Genomic DNA, 9,216 nt, shown 5'->3' with positions numbered 1-9,216 from the left:
TCCTCTCTTGCTAGTTGTTTGGCATAGGATGTCCAGCACTGTAGCTTGCTGGTCGTTGAGTGAAGCTGGGTGCTTGTGTTGAGATGGAGATCTCTGGGAGATTTTCGCCATTTGATATTATGTGGAGCTGGGAGATCTCTTGTGGACCAGTGTCCTGAAGTTGGCTCTCCCACCTCAGAGGCACAGCACTGACTCCTGACTGCAGCACTAGGAGCCTTTCATCCACATGGCTCAGAATAAAAGGGAGAAAAACTAGAAAGAAAGAATTAATATAAGTAGAAACAAAGAAAGAAAGAAAGGAGGGAGGGAGGGAGGAAGGAAGGAAGGAAGGAGGGAAGGAAGGAAGGAAGGAGGGAAGGAAGGAAGGAAGGAAAAAAGAAAGTAAGAAGGTAAAGTAAAATAAAGATATAATATAATAAAGTTATTAAAATAAAAAAATAATTATTAAGAAAAAAATGAAAAATAGCAATAAAAAAACGGACAGATAGAACCCTAGGACAAATGGTGGAAGCAAAGCTATACACACAAAATCTCACTCATACACACTCAGAAAAAGAGGAAAAGGGGAAAAAATCATAAATCTTGCTCTCAAAGTCCACCTCCTCAATTTGGCATGATTTGTTGTCTATTCACGTATTCCAAAGATGCATGGTATATTAAGTTGATTGTGGAGCTTTAATCCGCTGCTTCTGAGGCTGCTGGGAGAGATTTCCCTTTCTCTTCTTTGTTCTCACAGCTCCCAGGGGCTCAGCTTTGGATTTGGCCCCGCCTCTGCACGTAGGTCGCCGGAGGGTGTCTGTTCTTCGCTCAGACGGGCCGGGTTTAAAGGAGCCGCTGATTCGGGGGCTCTGGCTCACTCAGGCCGGGGGGGAGGGAGGGGTGGGCCTGCGGCTGCAGAGGCCGGTGTGACGTTGCACCAGCCTGAGGCGCTCCGTGCGTTCTCCTGCGGAAGTTGTCCCTGGATCCCGGGTCCCTGGCAGTGGCGGGCTGGACAGGCTCCCCGGAAGGGCGGTGTGGATAGTGACCTGTGCTTGCACATAGGCTTCTTGGTGGCGGCAGCAGCAGCCTTAGCGTCTCCTGCCCGTCTCTGGGGTCTGCGCTTTTAGTCGCGGCTCGCGCCCGTCTCTAGAGCTCCTTCAAGCAGCACTCTTAATCCCCTCTCCTTGCGCACCAGGAAACAAAGAGGCAAGAAAAAGTCTCTTGTTTCTTCGGCAGCTTCAGACATTCCCGGACTCCCTCCCGGCTAGCCGTGGCGCACTAACCCCCTGCAGGCTGTGTTCACGCCGCCAACCCCAGTCCTCTCCCTGCGCTCCGACCGAAGCCCGAGCCTCAGCTCCCAGCCCCACCCGCCCCAGCGGCTGAGCAGACAAGCCTCTCGGACTGGTGAGTGCCGGTCGGCCCTGATCCTCTGTGTGGGAATCTCTCCGCTTTGACCTCCGCACCCCTGTTGCTGTGCTCTCCTCCACGGCTCCGAGGCTTTCCCCCTCCGCCACCGGCAGTCTCCGCCTGCAAAGGGGCTTCCTATTGTGTGGAAAACTTTCCTCCTTCACGGCTCCCTCCCACTGGTGCAGGTCCCGTCCCTATCCTTTTGTCTCTGTTTATTCTTTTTTCTTTTGCCCTACCCAGGTTCGTTGGGGGTTTGTTGCTTTTTGGGAGGTCTGAGGTCTTCTGCCAGCGTTCAGTAGGTGTTCTGTAGGAGTTGTTCCACGTGTAGATGTATTTCTGGTGTATCTGTGGGGAGGAAGGTGATCTCCGCGTCGTACTCTTCCGCCATATTCCCGGAAGTCCCGAATTTAACGTTTAAATAAGTAGACTGTGTAAAGCAGCTTGCTCTCCCTAATGGGGGTGGGCTTCACACAATCAGTTGATGCTCTGAGTAGCACAAAAGGCTGACCCTCTCCTGAATAAGGGAGAATTCCACTTACTGACTGCCTTTAAGCTGGATTATCGTTCTTTCCCTTTGCGTTTGGGTTCGAACTGGGTTCAGCTTCTCTTGGGTCTAGAAACTGCTGGCCTTTGGAACAGAAGTATACCATCAGCTCTCCTGGGTCTCCAGCTTGCTGACTGCAGATCTTAGGACTTGTCAGTCACCATAATCATGTGAGCCAATTTCTTATAATAATCCACTCTTCTCTAGATTGATCTATCTACCTATCTATCTATACTATTGGTTGTTTCTCTGGAGAACCTTGATTAATATGCCCATGAATCTTCTTGTTGTTGTTGAAGAAATTGGGTTGTATTTCCCATAGTTTCCATTGTCCACTGGAGTTTGCATCCTGGTCTTGTCATTTAACATGTTCCTGTGTCCTTTAAGTTTCCTGTAAATTGGATCTAATGAATAACCTGATTGACATTGGCTTTTTAATTTCCAATAATTGTTTTTTAGTTTTTTACAAGAGAACAGATCCACACTTTTATTTATTTACTTTCAATAAGTTTAAGTCCTTGAAGGGTACAGCATCACATGGATTCTGTGTCCAATGGCCTTAGCAGGAAGATTGCTTCGGAATTTGGCACAAACCATGCCAGTGTTTCCATGAACACGAGTTATCTTTCCTCAGATTACTCTGGTTTTGTTAGTCTTTCCACCAGGAGTTACTGTGTTGTTCTTTGCTTTGTATACCTTAGCACATCTCTTGCCTAGATAGAATTCAGTTTCATCTGGAGCATATACATCTTCAGTTTTTAAGAGAGCTGTGTGTTCCCTCTGGTTCCATAGACCCCACTTATAGCCAGCAAAAATGACCTTGGACCACAGCCTTCCAGACATATTTGTTGTTTTAGAAGTCCTATTTCCAGCAGGCCTCCACCGGTTCCAAGATGACTGAGCTCCAGGAGAATTTTGTGAGTAGTGTTGTGTGTACTTCTATCAGGTGGTACAGAAAGTCCAATTGTGTTCTTTGTGATGTTAGCAGCCACTGATGATCATTGACTAGATGAATTCATTAGAGATTGCAAGATGCTGATATTCTAATTCTATTGTTCCTTCTTTCCATGTGTAATTCTATAAAGAGAAAGTTTGCTTGTCAAGTATTGGTTACTCTGAAGTAGTATGTATAGGAAATACAGGAGTAATGATTACTTCTTTGCTCTAGTTACCAGTTTTCAAGTTTAATGAATCAGTTCGCTAGCACCCTCCAAAAGTGACAAATTAGTTGGAGTTTTTTAAAGTATTATTTTAAACACAAGGCTTAAATACATTTGATGTGTTTTAATCTGTTGCAGTTATTAACCTTAGTGATGTTCAAATTAACCATTCTTGGCCAGTGAGAGTTTATTCTAGAAGACTCCTGAGGTTTTTCTTTTTAATTAATTAATTACATATTTTTGGCTGCGTTGGGTATTCACTGCTGTGCGCGGACTTTCTCTAGCTGCAGCGAACGGGGGGCTACTCTTGGTTGTGGTGCACGGGCTTCTCATTGCAGTGGCTTTGTTTGTTGCAGAGCACGGGCTCTAGGCATACAGGCTTCAGTAGTTGTGGCACACAGGCTCAGTAGTTGTGGCTCGCAGGCTCTAGAGCACAGGCTCAGTAGTGTGGCTCATAGGCTTAGTTGCTCTGCGGCATATGGGATCTTCCCGGACCAGGGCTCGAACCCGTGTCCCCTGCATTGGCAGGCGGCTTCTGTTTTTTTTTTTTTTGTGTGGTACGCGGGCCTCTCGCTGTTGTGCCCTCTCCCGTTGTGGAGCACAGGCTCCGGACGCCCAGGCTCAGTGGCCATGGCTCACGGGCCCAGCCGCTCCGCGGCATGTGGGATCTTCCTGGACCGGGACACGAACCCATGTCCCCTGCATCGGCAGGCGGACTCTCAACCACTGCGCCACCAGGGAAGCCCATGGCTGGCGGATTCTTAACCACTGAGCCACCAGGGAAGTCCCTCCTGAGTTCTTTTGATATGAACCTGGTAGTCTCTGGAATCAGCCACTTCTTCAAGGAGCTCGAGTTCCTTTTAATGAGGAATGATCTGTAGAAAACACAATCTGGCCACTAGGGTTCTCCTTGCTTCATGTGTCTAAAACAAAATGAGCTCAGAGTAGACCTCCCTTCCTGACTCTTGGACTGAAGAGTTCATATAGAAAGTCACTTTACCCTACAGACAAAAAGTTACCCAATTTTTAAGGGTTATGTAGGAAAGTGATAAGAAGTGGAGAGAACTGGCGTAGATTCTGGACAGACACCTACGGTTTATGATCCCTGCCAGAAAAATCAAGTCTTTCTGATCTGAAAACAGCTTGAGGCAGAAATTAACTATGGCATCCCTGGGTAGTGGAGACAATGTAAGGAGTGATTCCATAGTCTACCTAGGCCACCCTCAGGGTGTACATGGCTCCAGATTCCGCCAAGCTGATATCCAATTGGTATGAAAAAAAAGACCACAGACTCAGAATTTAAAAATAAATCTTTGTTATTTCCAACAATGGCATGGCAATAAGGGAGGAGGGAAATGCTCACCAGCCAGTAGCCAAAGGACCATCACACCCCAGTTCCCTACCACACCAAGGTTGTATGATTCCTTTTATTCTTAAGAGGACAATCTGAGATCCTCTGGTCAGTAGGGAAGTTGTAGCCTCAGGACTTTCAGGTAAGGAGAAGAGGGTCTCCTGACACTTAGGAAGCAGAGATAAAATTTTGTGATACTTATCAGGGAAGAAGAAAGGGGGCCTTATTTATAATTGTAAGTTTAAAAAGGTAAAAAATGCTACTTTAAAAAGGGACTGAAACATGCATTTGAATGGGATCACATGGTTAGTCCTGTAAAATATTAAGGACTCCTCATTTTGTGGAAACTTCAACTCTCTTTCTGTCACTACAACCATTTACTCTCTCTTATTGTGGAGGGGCTGATTTTATCTTCCTTGATCAATAAGACTTTGCAAAGACACTGGCATTTCATTTCTTTTTCCCTCTCCTTTTTAAGGGATTTAACTTTGGAATCTTCCAAAGGATGTTTGGCGAATGCCAGATCCCCAGAATTTTGGGGGTTTTTCTTTGTTTTAAACAAAAATTGTACCTGATTCTTCTTGTTCATGTTAGTGACCATCTAATCACAGAGTCGAACACTTTCTCCCCTATACAGAAAAATAAACTAAGCATGCTTTACAGTAAAATCTGTCTTTTCTGATAGAAACCTGAGCCACTGAAAATAAGAGAAACAACTAGAAGCAAAGTAGAGTAATCCCTGGGGTTGGGATTATTTTCACAAGGGTTATGAAGTTTTATTCAAGTTTGTTGCTCCGTTTTGCACCTCTGCAATAAAAGCAAAATGACCACCAGTACATAAGGGGTTAGCTTGACAAAGTAGACTTCCTTGTGTTAATTTTTAAGTTTATTTTCTTACTATATCTGTCTATAGGCAGATACAGATAGATGTATGAAAATGTTCTTGCCTGTAAAATTTGTATTCATAAATGTGTTGCCGGTGGATCACTTGGGCCTGTACGCATACCAATTAGCGTGACTACTTCCATCTTAAAATCAAATCTAAAAAACAAAATTTATTTTATATACATATGTATATATATAAAGGACTGTGGGTTGTATACAAACTATTGCAAACACTTGTACAAATCTGTCTTTTTTTTAAATAAATAAATTTATTTATTTATTTTTGGCTGTGTTGGGTCTTCGTTGCTGCGCACGGGCTTTCTCTAGTTGCCACGAGCGGGGGCTGCTCTTCGTTACGGTGAGTGGGCTTCTCATTGTGGTGGCTTCACTTGTTACAGAGCACGGGCTCTAGACACGCGGGCTTCAGTAGTTGTGCACATGGCCTCAGTAGTTGTGGCTCGCGGGCTCTAGAGCACAGGCTCAGTAGTTGTGGCGCACAGGCTTAGTTGCTCCGTGGCATGTGGGATCTTCCCAGACCAGGGCTCGAACCCGTGTCCCCTGCATTGGCAGGCGGATTCTTAACCACTGCTCCACCACGGAAGGCCTTGCAAATCTGTCTTGATATAAAGGAAAAGCAAAATCTGTATAACATTATTACTACTTGAATGCCTCCGTGACTGATTTTTTTTTCATTTTAAATATAAACTTTCTTGTGAGAAAAAAAAAGACCTTGCGTTCGAGAACTGCCCCTTCACCCTTGCTCTGATACACTGATATATTGCCCCTTCACAAGGCTTTCTGATTAGATCTCTCTTTTGTTCTTTACACTAAGCAGGAAAACCAGTTTAGGCCGGCTTATAACCAGAAAGGATCTCACTGTCCAGGATGCAATAGGGAGCTTCTTAATAATCTCGGTCACCTCACTTTCTTAGGTTTGACCCACAGTTAGACTCCCCAAATTTCAGATTCTTCCTCCTTATCTGCAGAGCTATCTCATCAGAGGAGCGTGTGATCCTCATAGATCACCTCCAAGAACACAAGTCCCAGAAATAGGTGAATGACACTCAGGCACCTGAGCAATTAGGAGGGTGGGTTCTGGCATCAGATTGCCTGGGATCAACTTCTAGCCCCATCACTTGCCAGCTGAGTGACCTCAGCCAAGTATTTAACTCAGTTTTGTGTGTTTTAGCATCCTCTGAAATGGTGATTATATTAATTCTCTACCTTGTATAACTGCTATGAAGAATAAGCCAAACACTGTATGAAAAATTCTTAGCATGATGTTTTAAGTTCTAGTATATAAAATGTTCAGTAAATGATATCTGTTATTATTATCTTTCACGTGGCAATGTAGTCTTCTGAAACAGAAACAGTTCAACATCTCTGGACAGAAAATTCCAGCCTTAGTCATTGTCACTCATCAGTATTGCTTTCATATTGGATTGCATTCTTTTGTTTGAATTAATAACCTTCTTTGTTTCTAGAAAAGAAGGTCTGGCTTCTGGTTTTACTTTCTAGAAATCTTTAAGGGGCCAAACCATCCTGCCCATTGTAGAGGGGGAATCCCTCCATCAGACACCTGGTATGGGAGAGTCCTCACTCGTGTTTAGTGTGATCTTGCCTGTGCAGAGCTGGTTTAATAAACCCTTCTCCTCCCCCTGCCCCCACCAACACAGACTTGCTGTTCCTGATATCAGGAAGTGACAGCATCGCCCCACTCAGTCACCTGTGATTTCTCTCTCACTCAGAACTGGAATCCAGGCTTGTCGGCCCTCACTGACATCACTTTGTTTCCAGATGCCATTTTCTTTCACCTAGGTTTGAGGTAATAGCCTCCTTCATTATTCACCTACATCTGTCTGCAGTCTTACCTCTTTCAAGTTCACTGCTTTGACCATAAGAAGGTTATTTCAGTGGATGGTGAAAGTCTAGGTCAGACTGGAAACTGAAGAGGAAAACGAAAATGGAGACAGTGAATGCAGGGAACACAAAAGGAGCTTACCTGAGAGCCGAGGAGAGAATGGAGATAAAACAGGTTTTCCAGAATGATCAGCAGGAAAATTCCTTAAAACAAACATGATTATGGCCAGAGGGACAGGGATGAAGGATGAAGAAAGCATCCTGTGTCCCAGGATCTGGTGCGAGAAGAAAAGAAAAGATAGGGTCATTTAAGGCTTTAATTATGAAACATTTTTGTGTGTTTTTAGACATCATGATAAAAATATTTAAGTTCATTTTCTGTATTATGGTCCAAATGCATAAGTCAGCAATGTTTAGATAACATTAATAGTGAACAATATATTATTTTTTTATTCCTTATAGAGGTACGAAAGGAGGATTTTTTAAAATGCTGTAACCATTAATTTTAACTTGTTTTCAGTTTCTATACCCCAAATGAAAGGTTTTTTCCCCCAACACCAGGGCGATTTTCTGTCAGTAATTGAGCGCACTGGCAGTAGCAGCTTTCACATGAATCTTCCACCCACACTTCCACAGAGGACAATAAAATGGCACTCAGAGCCTCAGAGGGCTCTGCTTCTAAACCCAAGATAAGTCTCATTCAACCCTCCTTTCCTTAGCTTGCAAGTTCCTGTTTTGTTTTGGATAATAGACTGAGGGTTTTTTGTTTCTGTTTTTGTTTCTTCCTTTGTTGACTCTTTATAGGAACACTTGAATCTGAATTCTAGATTGAAGTTTCCCACCAGGGAACACCATCACACTTTCAATCTTTGTGTTCTACATCAAAGACCACCTTTACTGGGCTTTGTCTTCATGTCATCTGATTTTTCTGGTTTATTGCATTTATCTTTAGTTAGTGAATTAAAACGTTCCATCCGCATGATAAATCTCCCCAATGGTTAAATACTTCACAGTTTACAAAACTATTTCAATGTGTTGTTCCTCAACGCTGCTGTGAGGTAGACTGCAAAGTTCTTTGTGGCTTCATTTTATTTTATTTTTTAACATCTTTATTGGAGTATAATTGCTTTACAATGGTGTGTTAGTTTCTGCTTTATAACAAAGTGAATCAGCTATACATATACATATATCCCCATATCTCCTCCCTCTTGCGTCTCCCTCCCACCCTCCCTATCCCACCCCTCTAGGTGGTCACAAACCACTGAGCTGATCATCCTGTGCTATATGGCTGCTTCCCACTAGCTATCTGTTTTACGTTTGGTAGTGTATATATGTCCAGGCCACTCTCTTACTTTGTCACAGCTTACCCTTCCCCCTCCCCATATCCTCAAGTCCATGCTGTAGTAGGTCTGTGTCTTTATTCCCGTCTTACCCCTATGTACTTCATGACCTTTTTTTTTTTCTTAGATTCCATATATATGTGTTAGCATACGGTGTTTGTTTTTCTCTTTCTGACTTACTTCACTCTGTATGACAGACTCTAGGTCCATCCACCTCACTACAAATAACTCAATTTCATTTCTTTTTATGGCTGAGTAATATTCCATTGTATATATGTGCCACATCTTCTTTATCCATTCATCTGTTGATGGACACTAAGGTTGCTTCCATGTCCTGGCTATTGTAAATAGAGCTGCAATGAACATTTTGGTACATGACTGTTTTTGAATTGTGGTTTTCTCAGGGTATATGCCCAGTAGTGGGACTGCTGGGTCGTATGGTAGTTCTATTTGTAGTTTTTTAAGGAACCTCCATACTGTTCTCCATAATGGCTGTATCAATTTACATTCCCACTAACAGTGCAAGAGTGTTCCCTTTTCTCCACACCCTCTCCAGCATTTATTGTTTCTAGATTTTTTGATGATGGCCATTCTGACTGGTGTGAGATGATATCTCATTGTAGTTTTGATTTGCATTTCTCTAATGATTAATGATGTTGAGCATTCTTTCATGTGTTTGTTGGCAGTCTG

At 43.4% G+C, this 9,216-nt stretch overlaps 1 pseudogene; it reads right to left on the bottom strand.

Moving 5' to 3' along the window:
- Positions 1-2,414: 2,414 nt before the first annotated feature.
- LOC132518068 (large ribosomal subunit protein eL33-like) lies at positions 2,415-2,773 on the bottom strand (annotated as a pseudogene).
- Between the last annotated feature and the right edge of the window lie 6,443 nt (positions 2,774-9,216).

Source organism: Lagenorhynchus albirostris, chromosome 3 (genome assembly GCF_949774975.1).
Source record: "Lagenorhynchus albirostris chromosome 3, mLagAlb1.1, whole genome shotgun sequence".
Classification (NCBI taxonomy): domain Eukaryota; kingdom Metazoa; phylum Chordata; class Mammalia; order Artiodactyla; family Delphinidae; genus Lagenorhynchus; species Lagenorhynchus albirostris.
This window is presented reverse-complemented; position numbering and strand designations above follow the sequence as displayed.